A 17,568-nucleotide genomic window follows, 5' to 3' on the forward strand; every position below is an offset into this window, starting at 1 on the left:
GAAATGTGGAAGTGCTGACAAATCTGCTGTAAAGTAGCATCAATGTTATCGAAGCACTGAAAACACTGTGGCTTGAATCTGGTAAAGCGCTCAGAAATGTCAGCGTATGAAGCCGCCGCATGAACTGGACGAGAGGGTGGTGGTGGCTGAGACGGTGGGTCCTCATGACGTGGAGGGACATCATCAGTAATGTCTTCAGTGTCTCCCTCCTTGGATGATTGCACGAGGCGATATTGAGGAGGGTGGGTTCCTTGGCGCTTCTCGATCATCCTCATACTAAGCATGCTCGAAATGCCTTGTGGGGACATCTGGCCAATAAGAGTAAGGGAGGATGATTGGGCTGCTGTGTTGAGGAGCCCAAAGTGCCATGCCAGTCGAGTAATGTAAGGGCCAATGGATATGACCCCCTCCGATGCCGCTCTGTCTAGTTGAGAATGGCGAGGGCAATAAAGTAGGCGAGGTCGAGTACATGCCCGTTTGCCATGCTCCATAGAAAGTAGGTGTCGTGAGTGTTAATGACGTCGGTGCTCTCTCGACATCCTATCAAAATGTGTGCCAAGATGGCGTGTAGGTACCTCAAAAAGGGAGAGAGAGCTGATGCCTTGGAGCAGCTCAGGTCGTAAGTGGTGGAGCCGGGGACCAAAGTGTACCAATATTTCGAGGGAGAGTAGTGGATGTGGCGACGGAGAGTGTCGAGGTCGTTCTCATTCATGAATTCCTTTATGTACAGGCCCAAAGCTACACTGAACTCGGGCACACTCAACTGGCAGACTAAACCGCCGAGACGAAACTGGACTATTCCAGGATCATCAAAGTTGGTCATGACGTCTTGAACATGGAATGTTGAGCAAAGTTCAAGTGTGAGCTCAAGGTACGTCGGCTCGATGATCGCAAAAAAGAGGTCCCATGGATCGGTTGTCAAGAGTGCTCGTACATCTTCAGCCAATTGGACTTGTTCAAGTGCTGTCCAGTCAATGCAGCGGCCCACACCTAAAGGTCGGGCCCGTAGGTTTGGAATAGTTCTTTCTGATTACCGGGGGAAATTGGAGTTATGGGTGGCAAATTTCCGTGGTAGGGCCTGAGGAAGACGCCCCTTTCTGCTTTTTGAAGCAGGAACGATAGGTTTCTTGCCACGTGAGCTTGACATGGTATACCTGCAAGAAGAACAAAGAATATAACATAACTAACTAACTAACTCAAGAAGTAATCATAAATATTGTTAAACTAACCAGTCCAACCAACAGTACTCAGCAGTTTAATCTAAATGATAGAAGTTTATATAGCAATTGACATAATAAAAGCATGATTATTTCAACCTAAAATGACTGAACTAGACTCTTATGGGAACACACGAAAAGAATGAATGTATCAGAAGGCATTCACCAAATTGGCAAAGAATAAACGTATAAGCATGACTATAGTGAGAACTATGAATGTAAATAAAAAATCTACCAAATAAAACCATAAGAATCATAAAATTAGTAAAAGTGATGAAGAAAATAGAGAGAAAAGAGTAAACAAACGCTAAAAAGATGAGAATGGGTGTCGAAAATAGAGTTGGAGGCGGTGCAAGGGCATGGCAGGTAGACCATGTAGATTTGCAGTGGCTAGGGTTAGGGATTTTGGGTGAAAAAGATGATGAATAGTGAAGGGTATTTATAGATTTATGGACACACAGCCAGGGGACACGCCCGTGTGATTCGCGACTTTTTAATTTGGGCGAGTCTGACATTTGGCCCATGCCCGTGTTCCTTGGGCGTGTGGGTGGACATGGCTGTGTCTGTCTTCGTTTGCTTCTCCCATGCCCGTGTACGTAGGCCCACGCCCGTGTTAATTTGACAGGTTCGACCACAAGTTCTAGACACGGGCGTGGCGAATGGCCATGCTATTTTCTCATGTTCAACCACGGTTCTACGACACGGGTGTATCGCACGCCCATGTTGTTTTGGCAGATTCGCCCATGGTCCTAACGCACGGTCGTGGTTACTTATCGTATCGTGTGTTGGGGAAAATTTTTCCCTATTTTCACATAGCCTAAGGCACGCCCGTGTGCCTGTCCGCGTGTGCTTTAGAAAGCCTGCGTTCCATAAGTCGATTAGTATGTTAGATGTTAAAAATAAAATTTAAATAAATTAATATTGTCAGTGTTCGGGTTGCCTCCCGAGAAGCGCTTATTTATAGTCTAAGCTCAACTTATCTCTCTGGTGCGTGATGGTGGATCGAGGAGTTTACACTCCACATCCCTGCTATATATTTTATCAACATAAGGTTTAAGACGAGTATTATTTACCTTGAACATGCTAAATTTGGGGTGATTTACCTAGACCTGAAAAAATGTTAGTTACCGTAAGAGGGGTTTCTTCATTTAGATTAGAAGTGGCGATTCGAGGATCTACCGCATCTAGTAGTACTTTGTATCCAACTTGAAGTTGATTTGGCGAGGCACTGAGCTCGTTCTAGCGTAGTTTTGCTTTATCGTGTTTTCTCGGTTTAAATGTCAGCCATTCATCTAACTTCTCGATTCGTAACCTTCGTTCTTCATGGGTAGATTTTTTGTTGTGGATTTAACATGGCTGATGTGTGTCCTTCGAACTTATGTCCTGTAAAATAGGTTGTACTGTATGATCAATCTTAGTAGAGCAATTTGTACAATCACTTTCAATTTTCGATGTGTTGATCGGGTTGCGAGCTTGAAGGTTGATTGTTTCGTCTTCTACACGAAGTGTGAGTTCACCTGTTCCAACGTCAATAATTGTTCTAGCAGTTGTTAAAAAGGGCTTCCCAAAATTAAAGGAACATTACTGTCCTCTTCTATGTCTAAAACAACAAAATCAACTGGGAATATAAATTTGTCAATTTTAACGAGTACGTCTTCAATGATACCCCTAGGAAATCTGACAGTTTTATCTACTAATTGAATGCTCATCCTAGTTTGTTTGGGTTTCCCTAGACCTAGTTGCTTAAACAATTTGTAAGGCATAACATTGATACTAGCCCCTAGATCAGCCAACGCATTATTAACATCTAAACTACCAATTAAACAAGGAATTGTAAAACTCCCTAGATGTTTAGTTTGTTGGGTAGCTTATTCTGAAGAATGGCTGAGCAAACTGTGTTTAGCTCCACATGCTAGAAGCTCCTTTAAAAATTTGACTACGTTCGACATCTGCGAAAGTGCTTCAATAAACGGTAGGCTAATATGTAGTTTCTTTAAAAGTTTAAGGAATTTACCAAATTGTTCGTCTGAGCGGTCTTTCCTTGTTGCATTGGGGTATAGCACACGAGGTTTAAATTCTGTACTTACCGATTTTTGTTCGTTTTGGCCTACCTCATTCTTTCCTTTGCTTACCACCGGTTTTGGCCTTGGTTTTGCCACTAACCCTTCCTAATCATGAATTGAAATTGCGTTGAGTTGCTCCATTGGGTTAGATTCAGTGTTACTTGGTAGGCTACCTTGTGGTTGTTCAAAAATCAACTTGGCGAGCTGTCCAATCTGAGTTTCGAGCCCTTGGATTGATGCTTGTTGATTTTTGAGTGCCGTCTCAGTATTCTAAAAATGAGTCTCTGACATCGAGATGAATTTGGTTAGCATTTCCTTAACGTTCGGCTTTTTCTCCTGTTGGTATGGTGGTTCCTGAAAGCCTGGGGGTGGTGGTTTCTGATTTCCTTGGCCTCCCCATGAAAAATTTGGGTGATTCCTCCAACCTGCATTGTGAGTATTGCTATAAAGATTTTTTTGAGATCGAGGATTATTACCCATGTAATTTAACTACTCGTTCTCCATGTTGTGGCCATAAGGTGGGTATTCTGAATTGCTCGATCCACCTCCATTTGTTTCGGACTGCATTCTGGGTGAACCTGTGAAGAACTAAGAAAACCATCAATTTTCTTATTTAAGAGTTCTACTTGATTAGAGAGCATGGTGGCCGAATTGACGTTATAAATGCCAGCTATTTTTGTTGGCTTTGTCCTCATGGCTTGCCACTGATAGTTATTCAATGACATCTCCTCTATAAATTCATAGGCATCTTCAGGTGTCTTATTATTGATGGTTCCTCCAGCGGCTGTATCAATCATCTGCCGAGTCGAAGGATTCAGGCCATTATGAAACGTTTGAACCTGTAGCCAAAGCGGTAACCCATGGTGAGGGCACCTTCTCAAAAGGTCCTTGTATCTTTCCCATGCATCGTAGAGTGTTTCTAAAACCATCTGCACAAAAGAAGAGATATCATTGCGCAATTTAGCTATTTTAGCCAGTGGAAAATATTTTAATAAAAACTTTTCAGTCATTCGTTCCCAAGTAGTGATTGACCCTCGTGGTAACGAGTTCAACCATTGTTCAGCCTTATCCCTTAATGAAAAGGTAAACAACCGAAGGCAGATGGCGTCATCAGAAACACCATTAATTTTAAAGGTATCACAAAATTCTAGGAAATTTGCCAAGTGAGCATTGGGATCCTTGTCCTGCAAACCATCAAACTGAGCAAACTGTTGTATCATTTGAATTGTGTTAGGTTTCAGTTCAAAATTGTTTGTAGCAATAGCAGGACTAACCATACTTGACTCAGTTCTTGTTAAATTAGGTTTAGCATAATCATACATAGTGCGTAGAGCAGGATTCTGATTTACTAGATCAGCAGCAATCACAGGAGGTAGCGGATTTTCTTGGTTTTCAGCCATCTCCTCGGTTGTTGTTGAAGTATCGTCCTCTTGCTCATCCTCTGTGTATCTTAGGCTTCGCCTTATTTTTCTCCAATTCCTGCGAACTGTACGGTCGATCTCACCGTAAAAAAGTAGTGGTCCTGACGGGTTTCTTCTGATCATAAACTAGAAAAACCTGTTAGAAGAAAATAAATGAAGAATTAGAAAAGAAAATAAAAATTGAAATTGAAATAAAAGTAAAATGGCTAAAGTAATAAAAATCGAGTGTTCCTAATATCTTAGTTCCCCAGCAACGGCGCCAATAACTTGATACGTGATATTCATGACAGGTTTTAAATATTTATAATGAATCGTTTCTTGAAACTAACTATTATCACGATGAAGGCAAGTGTACCTATCGAACAGTAGTATAGCTTAGCAAGACCGGATTATCGAACCCAAAGGAACTAAAAGTACTAGTATCAACTTTCTTTTTATTTTCTAGCCTAAAAAAATAAAAGGGTTTTGTTTATCTAACTAATTAACTAAACTAAGAAATCATAGAGAAGAAATTTGGGGAAACTACTTTTTGGAAAACTCGATTGATTAAGATAATACCTAAGGAAAAATCCACCTAGACTTCACTTGTTATTTGACTCAGAATCAGACAATTTATTCATTCAACTTGTTCCATAGAGATCCCTAAGTTATATTATTATCTCTCTCGAGACTAACAGCGTCTAACCCTAGATTGAATAATTGAAATCTCTTTCTAATTAATGCCCTAGGATTGCATTAACTCAATCTATAGATCCTCTTATTAGGTTTCACCCTAATCTAGCAAAATTTTGTCACCCTATCTCTAGGCGCGCAATCGACTCCACTTAATTATGACAAATTTACTCTTAGACAGGGTCTATTCCTCCTCTAAATAAGAGCTTAACTTGAATCAATATCCTGGAATATCAAAACAGGAATTAAGAACACATAATTAAAAACAAGTCAAATATTTATCATACAATTCAGATAATAATAACAAGATCCGTCTTAGGTTTCATCCCTCTTAGGTATTTAGGGGTTTTAGTTCATACTAATGAAAGAAAACATCTCAAAAGAATAAAAATAACAAAACATAAGAAAACCCAAAACTCCTGAGGGAATTTGAAGGGAGATCTTCAGTCTTGATGGTGAATCCGGATTCTGAGATGGATTGATTGGCTTTCCTTGAGCAATTTCTTGCTTCCTCCTCTCCGTTCCCTATCTAAGTGCCTCATCAAGTGTTTAAATAGGCTTTGAAATGCCTAAGATCCCTTAAAATTGGCCTTTTCTGAATTGGAATAAACTTGGGCTCGGCAGGGACACACCCATGTGACACGGCCGTGTGTGGTTGCTTAAGGCTGTGGTCAAGGCTGTTAAATGGGCACGAGCGTGTTATCTACCCGTGTAAATCGTGCTTTGACCTTGCCAAAGGGACACGGTGTGTGGTCTGCCCGTGTGAGGAAGTCCAGGCCGTGTTGATTTTGTACGTTGGCCCATTTTCTCCCTTTTTGGCCCGTTTCTCGTTGCTTTCACTCTCCTATGATCACGTAAGTATAAAACAAGAAATTAAGGCATTAGGAGCATCGAATTCACCAATTTTAAGGAAAAATCATCCATAAAATGTGCTAAGCATGGGATAGAAATATGTATAAATTACGGTTTATCAGATTCTTTGGAATCAAAAGTCTATGGTTAGCCATGGCATGGTCAACTTGTAAAAAGGGCACTTATCGCAAAAACGAGTCTGCCAAGACAATGAATAGAGAAGTTTGTCAAGGCATAAAAAAGAAGTCACTATATGACTCACGCGACTAGTAATCTGACAAGATGGTTATTGTGTGTCTGAGAACTCTAGCAAGCATGCTAATAAGAGGATCCACCAAAATGAAAAGGTAAGAGATACTGGTAAAAGTTTATTAAACGTGGCTTATGTGAAAGGAAGGGTATTTCCTTCAAAGTATCTGCAAATATGTATCCATCATTAAGTGTCCGCTAGAGTTGACATATAAATCATCAGTGACTATGAGGTAATGGAAAGGTTCTTCAGGTTCTATATTCTAAGCGTTTATTGATAAAGAGGTCGCTAGAAAAGTGGGAAACCCGCCAAGGGCTATCTAAAGAAGAAAGTCCACCAGGAACTATGTTAGGTGGAATGTCGGGAATTAACAAGGGAAGTGGATGTCAGTTAGGACTATATAACATAGGGAAGTCCACTTAGGACTATCAAATGTTGAAGTCCGCCACAGACAATCTAGGAAAGAGATAGTCTGTTGGGAACTGTTTGTTGTTAGGAGTATCTTGAAAGATGGTATGAAATGGGAAAGTCCTATGGGATTAACTTGCAAGTAAGTGCTCGCAAAGAAAGGGGGTATTTATCTATTAGTGAAATCTCATATTCATGACCAGATATTATTAAATGGGTTTTCCTTTAAAGGACGGTCTATGCATAGGCTAAGTCATAAGAAGATAAATGTTGGGGTAATACACTAAGTCTATATTGAGTTCAGTGTGGGATGAAAGGATCCGAGTAATAGTCCGTTGAGGTGGCAAGTATCTGTATGTCTGCCAAAGGTAGTCGACAATCTGTTTAACTGCTTGCAAGGTTATCTTCAAATAAGTTAAACTAGCAAGGTAAATAAAATTTGAATATGAAATGAAACAATGTTAAATCTCAAATTAGAGTTAGAAAAAGGATAGTTTCACCTAAATCAATTGACATGTTCACCACATATACATTCAAGAAGAACATGTAACACCCCTAACCTGTCCCCATCATTGGAACAAGGTTTCAGAGCATTACCAAAACATTTAGAACATTTTTTCAATTAGTCTATGTAAATTACTATTCATTTACTGAGATCATCCATAACATCCCTTGATTGGGCCCTCGAGGCCCAATACGAGCATTAGAATCGAGTTAGGACTTAATCAGGACCTCTAAGAATTTTTTGCCAAATTACAAAATTTTTCCAAGGTGCAGGGCTTACACACCCATGTAGTCCAATGGACACACCCATGTGACCCTGGGACACACCGTGTTGGAGGTCATGCTCGACCTCGTGTAACTCTCTAACTTGCACAAACAGCCATGCCACACGCCTGTGTGATAGGTCATCTGGTTAATTAATTCAATTCAAAATTAGGTGCAGGTTTCACATGGCCATGACACACGACCATGTTCCAGGCCTTGTGGCACACACGGCTATGACACATGCTCGTGTCTCTACTCGTGTGCCAATTCTGAGCATTCTGTTTCTCAAAATTAAGGTGCAAGGGACACACGACCTAACCACATGCCCATGTTACCAAGTCGTGTGTTTGCCTATATGGACAAAATGAAGCCATTTCTAGCTTCATTTCTCACCCAAAATTTCACCCAATACCTGCACTTAAAACACACAACCAATACCAACCATTCCAAGCATTCAAAATAGGCAATTTCATCATTTAACATGACATATCATTGCAAGCACAAATGTTTATAAAATTACCTTGATTTAACTTAGGCAATAACAACATTTGATCACATGTACTCAACTTAACACTTGTGTATATATATATCATAATAGCCTACTTAGAAATATCAAAATGAACCATTACTAGCCATTCCAATGGCTAAGTTACAAAATAACATTTCAAGCCCCTATTGACCTAGTTGTCTTATACATGCCATTATACCAAAATGATTTTACTAATTGATAGTGTGACAATGTTCCAATGATCTTCCAACCTTTAGAAGCTTCCTAGCACTATAAAACAAGGGAAAATAAAATGGGGTAAGCATTACATGTTTAGTAAGTTCGTATAACTAAAAACTAAACTTACCAATCTTGTTTATTAAAATCTAGGCATACGATGTTATATGTCCATCCATTTGGCTAAATTGCCTAATCATATACACTCAATCAAACATGTTAATCACAAAGTTTCCATACACATCAAGTAAGAATAGATGAGCTCATCAAGCAATATTCTTTCAATTCATTATTATATCATGTCAAGATTTCCATGCCATCTCAAAAGTTTGATATCTGTTTGATGTCTGAAGACCCAATGACTCATCTTTCAATTATTTATTCTTAATCTGCTCAATCCACACTGGTTTAACTTGGAGCTCAGGCAACAAGCTAGCAACATCAAATAAGCAAAGACGAGAAAACATTGCTCTCAGATCAGTTATAGCCCTACGGCTTAGGGTATCGACCACCACATTGGCCTTACTAGGGTGATATTCAATCGAACAGTCATAATCCTTAAGCAGCTCAATCCATCTACGCTGCCGAAGATTCAACTCCTTCTGAGTGAGGAGATACTTAAGGATATTGTGATCTGTGTTAATGATACACTTCTCACCGTAAGTAATGCCTCCAAATTTTCAATGCAAATACCACTCCGGCCAACTCCAAGTCATGCATTGGGTAATTCACCTCGGGAGTCTTAAGCTGGCGAGACGCATACGCTACCACCTTACCCTCTTGCATCAACACACACCCCAACCCAACAAGTGATGCATCGCTGTAAACAGTAAATTCTTTCCCAGACTTCAGTTGAATCAAGACAGGGGCCTTAGTCAAAACTTTGTTGAGTTTTTTAAAGCTCTCTTTCTGCTCATCAGTCTAGCTAAATGGCGTATTCTTACGCAACAACTTAGTTAAGGGTGCGGCAATTAGTGAAAACCCTCTACGAATCTTCGATAATACCCAGCTAGTCCCAGAAAGCTACGAATTTTTGATACAGTCTTAGGTTGCTTTCAGTCCAACACAACCTCAATTTTTCGAGGATCAAACCTAATCCCCTTAGCAAATGCCACATGACCCAGAAACGTTACCTCATGTAACTAGAATTCAGACTTGTTGAATTTGGCATAAAGTTGCTTCTCCCTCAATATTTGTAGAACTACTCGGTGATGTTCATCATGTTCTACGTCAGTCCTTGAATACACTAGTATGTCGTCGATAAATACTACAACAAACTGATCCATATAGGGTTGAAACACCCTATTCATTACATCTATAAAATTTGTCAGTGCATTCGTCAGTCTAAAAGGAATTACTAGGAACTCGTAATGACCATAACATGTCCTAAATGCCATCTTGTACACATTGGCCCCTTTAGCTCTTAGTTGGTGATACCCCTACCGAAGATCTATTTTAGAGAAAAACCGTTGCTCCTCACAGTTGGTCGAACAATTCATCAATTCTTGGTAGGGGGTATCTATTCTTAATGGTCAATTTATTCAGTTGTCTGTAGTCGATGCACATACGCATGGATCCATCATTCTTTTTCACAAACAAGACTGGTGCTCCCCACGGAGATGCATTAGGTTCGATAAACCCACGATCCAGTAGCTTTTGTATTTGGGCCTTAAGCTCTACAAGATCTTTCGATTCCATTCTATAAGGGGTGATGGACACCGGAGCTGTAGAAGGAGCTCAATCCCTAACTCCACTTCATGCTCTGGAAGTAACCCTGGTAGCTCTTCAGGAAAGACGTTTGGAAAATCTTTAACAGTCTTGATATCCTTTACCAAAGAGTCCCCAACATCTGAAACATAGACATAGGCTAAAAACGCCTCACAACCCTTGCGAACTAACTTCTCGGCCCTTAGCGCAGAGATTATGTTACTCAAATAGTTTCATTGTTCCCTAATTACCACTATCTCCTTATCGGCTTCTGTTCTCAGTAGAACTCATTTAACAGTACAATCCAAGCTTACCTGGTATTTAACTAACCAATCCATGCCCAGTATTAGGTCAAATTCCTCGACAGGCAACTCCATGAGATTAGCTAGAAAGACAACTCCATGTATCTCCAAGGGAACATTTTTCAACAACTTATTTACACGAACAGACTGTCCCAATGGAATTAGAACAATAATTCCACTCGAAGTACTCTCAACCGGAATCCCCAATTTCTCAGTAACAGTACAAGCAACATAGGAATGGGTAGATCCTACATCTATTAATGCAGTATAAGGTACATTATGGACAAAGAACGTACTCGTTATAACATCTGGAGCATCACCATCCTCACAGCGATGTACAAAATAAACTAGAGCCGGCTACCTCACCTCAGTATGACTAGCACCTCTATCTGGTGCTCTGCGACCACGTCCCATACCGTTACCACTCCTAGCCTAACCACGGCCTCTCGATGGCTGCTGAACACCTCTCGGTGGCTAACCAGTAACCCTACCAGTAGCTTGCATCTGATTGGGCCTCCGAGGGCAATCCTTAACCTGGTGCTCCAAAGATCCGTATTTCAGACATGCACCCAACTTTCTCCAACATTCGCCCTAATGGTGTTTACCACAATCAGCACAAAATTGCAATCCAGCAGTGGCAGCAGCAGGGGTCTTGTCTTTGACTGGCCCATCAGGTCTGGGCCTTTTCTTAAACCTCTGAAAGGAACTTTAGGGTTCAGCATCCCTTTTACCTCTGCCTTTCGCTCTGCCCTAGCGCTCAGCGCACGTCACATCCTCAGTAATTTTTGCGTTGTCAACCAGTACTGCGAAATCCTGCTCTCTCTGAGGAGCTATCAAAACCCTTAAACCATCTCTGAGGGCATCCTTAAATCGAACACACTACTTGTACTCTGTTACCACCATCCCATGTGCATAACGACTCAATCGTAAAAATTTAGCCTTGTATTCAGCCATTGTCTTAATGCCCTGAGTTAAATTCAAAAATTCCTTCTTACGGGCATCCACTTAGCAAGTACCCACATACTTAGCCTAGAAAGTAATCTTGAAGATCTCCCAGGTCAAACGACCAGCTTGAGTGCCCTCTTTGATGGTAAGCCACCATTGATAGGCCTCGTCCCTTAGAAGAGATACTGGACCTTTTAGCTTTTGATCAGGGGTGCACTCAAGCTCATCCATAATTCTTTCTGTAGCCTCAATCCAATATTCAGCTACATTCGGGGCAACTCCAATGATACCCCTAAATATTTCTGCCCCACTAGACCTGAGTCTTTCTGTAATTGACCCACAGTTCACATTACCAGTACCAGGCCCAGCGACCATTTCCAGAATCCTCAACATTGCTTGGGCCAGTGCGTCGTCCCCAGCTGACCGGTCTTGAGATCCTGTCTCAGCCATAGGTGAAGCTGGTGCTTCTCTAACTTCCTCATTAGGCTGGCGTCCAGAAGACAAAGACCCAGCCCGAGCACCACCACGGCCTCTGTTGCGGCCTCTGCCACGAGTACCTCTAGTGCTCATTATCCACTCATGCTTTTATCTGTATTAAAAGTTTTATGACAGTCAGTTATTATTCCAGTGATTATTATAGATATTTTATGAACAGTATTATTTTAGAGTTCGTTTTCGTAATTCGCAGTCTTACTACGATTCGTAGTTTACTCTAACCAAAGTGTTTCAGTACAATTTTACTACCTAAGTAGTTTCAGTAAGAACATTTCTATATCCTTATTTCAGTATAAACAATTAGAAGACTAATTGGATCGGCGCGGAGACTCGGTGTACCACTCATTTAGTAAAATATTTACAAACAATCCTTTTAAACCATTTGAACCAATTTTGTCAAAATTTCCATGTTTTTGAAGAACCCAAATCCACAACGAAGTTTTACAACCTGACTCTAATACCACTAAATGTAACTCCCCAAACCCGGCCTAGACATTATGGCCGAATCTGTGATGTCACATTGGAGAGGTTTTTCAAAAACACTAATTGAGGAACAATCCGTACTTTAAAATAACTTTTTTAGGTTCTTAACAAATGGTTAAGAGGCCCATTTTATTGAGAAAACTCAAGTTGTTTAAGCAAAATAGTCAGTATACCAGTTTATTATTAAACTTTAAAACCATGTTTGTTACGGAAGCTTTTAAAACGTGTTGCGTAAGCATGATGTTTTCAGAAAAACATTTGTTGATGTTTTCAGAAAAAAAACATTTGTTTGTGTTTTCTTGAAAATACGAGTCCTATTTATAACAGATAAAAGAATTTAAAGCAAATAAATCCCTAAATTAAAAATAAACTTTTAAAGGCCTTATAACATAATAAAATCTCGATATCGAATAAAATCTAAATTTTAGAATTTTTAAATAAATTAACTACGTCGAGTGGCCACCTTTGAGTCCTCTGTCTCCTTGATCCATCTAAGCCTGGGGATTTTCTACACAGACAACAGATAGGTGAGTTTACGAAAACTCAGTGTGTGAAATCCCATTATAGCAAACAATCATAGTAAGCGCCATCTGGGCCTAAGCCCTTTTAGTTTCAGTTTGGGCCTTAGCCCCTTTTCAGTAACAGCAACAGTCTGGGCCTTAGCCCATTTTAGTGATAAAAGCAGTCTAGGCCTTATCCCATATCAGTACAGTATGCAGACAAAGAATCCTACCTAGTCCATCCGCTACACACCAACTCCGTACCAGTCCTACACACCATGTAGGGATAAAATCGACCCATCCAGCCCTACACACCAAAACGTACCGTATTCGGTAGTAAGCAGTATTTGCAGCAGAGCTACCAGTAAAAGGCTTATAGCCTTTCAGTTCACTTCCTCCAAAACATATACCCCACCTCATGTAATGCAACATAATATACGTGTATGCAGAAGTATCATGCTCAGAAACAGTCATACATAATAAGGGTATTCCAATCAATTTACCTCATAGGGGTATAAAGATTATTTTATCAATATGGGTCTAGTTATACTTACGGACTCAATAGTAGGTCCACAGTCGTCCTAGGTGACCCATGCAACCTTAACAGTCAAACAGTGATAATGGGCATACAGCTCCTATTGCGGGCCCATGTGGACCCACATGCTCTTATGGCCCCAAAAGCCTAAATATGGCCTTAGCCATGTGGTCTACATAGCCTCGCCCAACATTTATCACACTTCCGTGTGATTCTTCAGAGTGAGGCCCACTGGCCCATTCGGCCCACACGGTCGAGTTTAGCCCAAAATGGCCAAATATCATTTTGGTCCATGAAAGCACTCATGGCCATCTTGTCGACTACCCGACCATGTTTTGTTACACGGCCTGTCACACGGGTGGCCTCATGCCCGTTTGGTGTCGATATCCCAGTTTCCAGCTTTTTGGCTTTTACTATTCACACATCTAATGATAATGTTCACACACCTGTTTGCGAAAAGAGTGCAGTTCCCATGAACACCAACCTATATTCAATTATAATCCCAATGTTAATCCTTTAACAAATGGGTAACTATACCCTTTAATAATACTTATCCAAATCATAGCTCGACACTTACCCTGATCAAACGATTAAGGTCCCTCACCCCTTAGTCATTGCCGAGGATTGATTACAAGTTATTACAGATTGTCTGCACTCAAATAGAGATTCCATTATCCTCTACTAGAAATTTCGTATGTACAATTGAACCCACAACTAACACTTACCACAAAGGTTGAGAACTCACTTCTAAAGAATGAAACACAATTGGTTCACAATCCCCAACTAGATACTCGCTACACAAGGCAGAACTAGTGCTATCACTCCCCTAGCAATGTTGATTAGAAAGAAAAGGTTAAAAAGAACCATAGATACAGTAGAAGGGAGAAGAATGAATAGAGACCACATCCAATAAAGTAGCACTTACCACCAAAATCGAAAGAGAAAAACAACAGAAGGATCGGTTCACAGAAGGTCAATGCCGAAGTACTATTCGGCCAACAAGGATTAGATTACACTGTAGAGAATGGAGAAAGAAAAGAATGAATTGATCACTATAGCAAAAACCGAAAGAGATAGAGGGGCAAGAAGATGCGATTGGTTAGGGTAAAATCGGTTGAAAGAAAGGGAGAAAAAGGGTAAAGAAGATTTAGATATGGCAAGGAGATTAGGAGAAGAAGAATGATAAAGAAATGAAAGTTACCTAAACAAGGTATCGAACTCTGTAACAAGGTCAAAGTAAAAAGAATATGAAACAAACCTGAATAGCCACAAGTAAACTTCGACCACCACTCCAACACAGCAAAAGAAAGTGAAAAGAACCAAAAAAGATTCAGCTATCGAAAAAGAGAACAAGCCCTAGCCAAATTCGGCACTAAGTGCCTATGACCGATTTTGGCACAAGGAGAGTCCCATTTTCGGCAACCAACTCCCTCTCCCTTACTCCTTGATCCACTCCACGATTTTCTCCCCATAATCCTCCTTGAAACTAGCTACACACTCCCTATTCCCCCTCAAACTCTCCACCGTCCAACAACATCAGAATCCTACTAACAAACAACCTTCTACATGGCACCACAACAAAAAGAGACATCTTTTGCGTGCAGGAAGACTCGAACCCAAGTCCCTTACCATTAGTAACATGCCACAATCCCTTGAACCAACATACCCTTCATGACGTAATTTCCCCTCAATTATTAAGAACCCAACTTCTAGCAGCCAAGGTTTTATTTAATAAAAAGCAAAAATTTTGCCAAAGCCCAGGTTTGAACCCAGGACTTCTTACACTTCTCAGGACCCTTAATCATCAATACAAGCAAGCTAGCCATATAACACAACACACCATTTAATCACAAAAGATTTGGGGCGTTACATAACGTATGCTCAAAAGAGCTCAATAAGGGTTACCAGTCTAGGCTAAGCCCTAATCATAACATATGCTCTAGAGGTAATGTATCGGCATTACCAGTCCTGGCTAAATCCTTTCTATGACAAGTTCATTGGGATTACTCGTCCGAGCCAAATCCTATTTGCAACAAATGGAGGACCCTATTTGTTTCGGGAAAGTGCATACAATTATCGAAATTCAACATTCAATTTGGACTTAACCCTTTATCACCATTTCAAGCATGTATTAGGTTTCTCATTATAACATTCAAGTAATGTACATCAATATAAATCACATTCCATACAACACAATGTTCAATTAAACACATTTACATGCCGAATTAAGTTACATGAACTTACCTCGACACTTGTTCGCGTAAAAGTCTACTAATTCGAAATCTTTTCTCTTCCTCGATCTAACCTTGAATTAGTTTTTTTTCGGATCTATATAAATGAATTTAACTATAAATTTCATACATTTCATATTTAAATGGACTCAAATTATGTCTTAGGTAAATAACCATTTTTCCCCTAACTTTTCTATAAATCTTGATTTTGTCCTTAGGCCAGGAAAATGAAACTTGTGCAAATTAATCTTTATTTCAAGCCTAACCAAAGCTCCATTACAAATTTTCCAACACATGTATCCATAAAATTTCAAAATTTTTCATCAAATTTTACAATTTTTCATTTTAGTCTCTAAACCATAAATTTCTAATTTCCAGCATAATAAATCCATGACCCAATTTCATACGATAACTTTTCAAAGTAATCTCTCAGGTAGAGAAGTTAAGCTATCCCGGTTTTAAAAATACCAAAATTACTAAAAACGGAAAAAGAGAACTTACCCAATTAAGCCTTGAAAGTTTCCTCTCTTTGCCTAGGGTTTCCATAAATTTTAGGTTGAAGATGATGAAAATAAGATGATATATTTCTTTTCATCTTTTAATTAATTAAGTATTTTGGTATTTCTAATTTAGTCCTTGCCCTTTTTCTATAATTCCATGGACGAGTCACCAAGAAAAATCTACATGCTTTTCTTAATGGTCTACCTACTATATAAGGACCTTAAGTTTTGAATTCCATAGCTATTTGATCCTTATAGCTACTAAAATTCAACTTTCACATTTTATGCGATTTAGTCCTTCTCGTAATTAAGCACTTAATTGATAAAATTTTCATTTGAAAAATTTCACATGACATATTTGCCATATTACGGACCATATAATAGAATAAAAATAAATACTATTTTGGGTTGGATTTGTGGTCCCGAAACCACTGTTCCGATTTCACTGAAAAATAGGCTGTTATAGAACGAGTGGGCACCGTCTGCACCAGTCAAACTACAAAATCTCCTATGAGATACATAAAGTTTAATTATGTGTATTAGTCAATTATTCATGAACTTCAAGTCACTTGCGAGCACTATTGTATAGATTCTCACTAAGTTCTTTCGAACTTACGTATAATTTTGCTTGAATGTAAGGTCAAGGGATGACTCTAGGAAGGATCGTGTGAAGGGACAAAGCCATACACCACCAAGTCCGCGCTAATGGCGTCATGGTTGTATCATGCATATAAAGAGGCACCCTTAGAGGCTACGCCTCGGGGTTCAAATAAGTTGACTTTTATTAGAATTTTAAATTCCAAATCATTGCATATATATAAACATATATACGCTCAATATGGTAAATTGATTGTAAGAACCTTAGTATTGGTAGGAAGTTTATTTGTAGTTATATTTTGAAACTTGTTGAAATTTAAAGAAATTAGAGAAAATTTATGTGATAAATATGAATCAATTTTGGTTCCATTTAATTTGTAAATAAATCAAATTAGAATTTTTGTTAGTAACTCGGGTTAATTGTGATACCTAGTGCCTAAACCCAACGTTTGGGTCGGGTATACTGTGTTACAATTTGCCCAATTAGGTACTGATTCTTCTATTTTTTTCAATGTCAAGCCTTGTAAAATAAACACGTTGATCATTGGTTATGAAGCTAGTGATCACTTGAATAGTAGTTATTTCCTTTTCTCAACTTACAAACCTTGTGTAGGAAACAAAAAGATTAAAACAGCAGATGAGTTATTCTCGACAATAGTTGGGAAAGGCACTATTAAAATTTCGTCTTTCTTGGTTTAACATTATGCTTTACATGTGCCAAATCTAGCTTGTAATCTCATATTAGTCAGTAAATTATCGAAGTCCTCGAATTTTCATGTTATATTTGACTCATCTATGTCTAAATTGCAGGATATGATCTCAAGGAGGATAATTGGCAAAGATAAAGAATCTGGTGGAATTTACTTTCTTGATAACGACCATCTAAGTCGACTGACAA

The 17,568-nt window shown here is 39.4% G+C and overlaps 1 non-coding gene across 1 annotated transcript; it reads left to right on the forward strand.

The window, feature by feature from the left end:
- The first annotated feature begins 4,135 nt into the window (after positions 1–4,135).
- LOC121230931 (small nucleolar RNA R71) lies at positions 4,136–4,242 on the forward strand. The gene has a single exon (XR_005929003.1). It is a non-coding gene; the product is annotated as a small nucleolar RNA R71 (small nucleolar RNA).
- Positions 4,243–17,568: the final 13,326 nt, after the last annotated feature.

This window comes from Gossypium hirsutum, chromosome A06 (genome assembly GCF_007990345.1).
Source record: "Gossypium hirsutum isolate 1008001.06 chromosome A06, Gossypium_hirsutum_v2.1, whole genome shotgun sequence".
Taxonomy (NCBI): domain Eukaryota; kingdom Viridiplantae; phylum Streptophyta; class Magnoliopsida; order Malvales; family Malvaceae; genus Gossypium; species Gossypium hirsutum.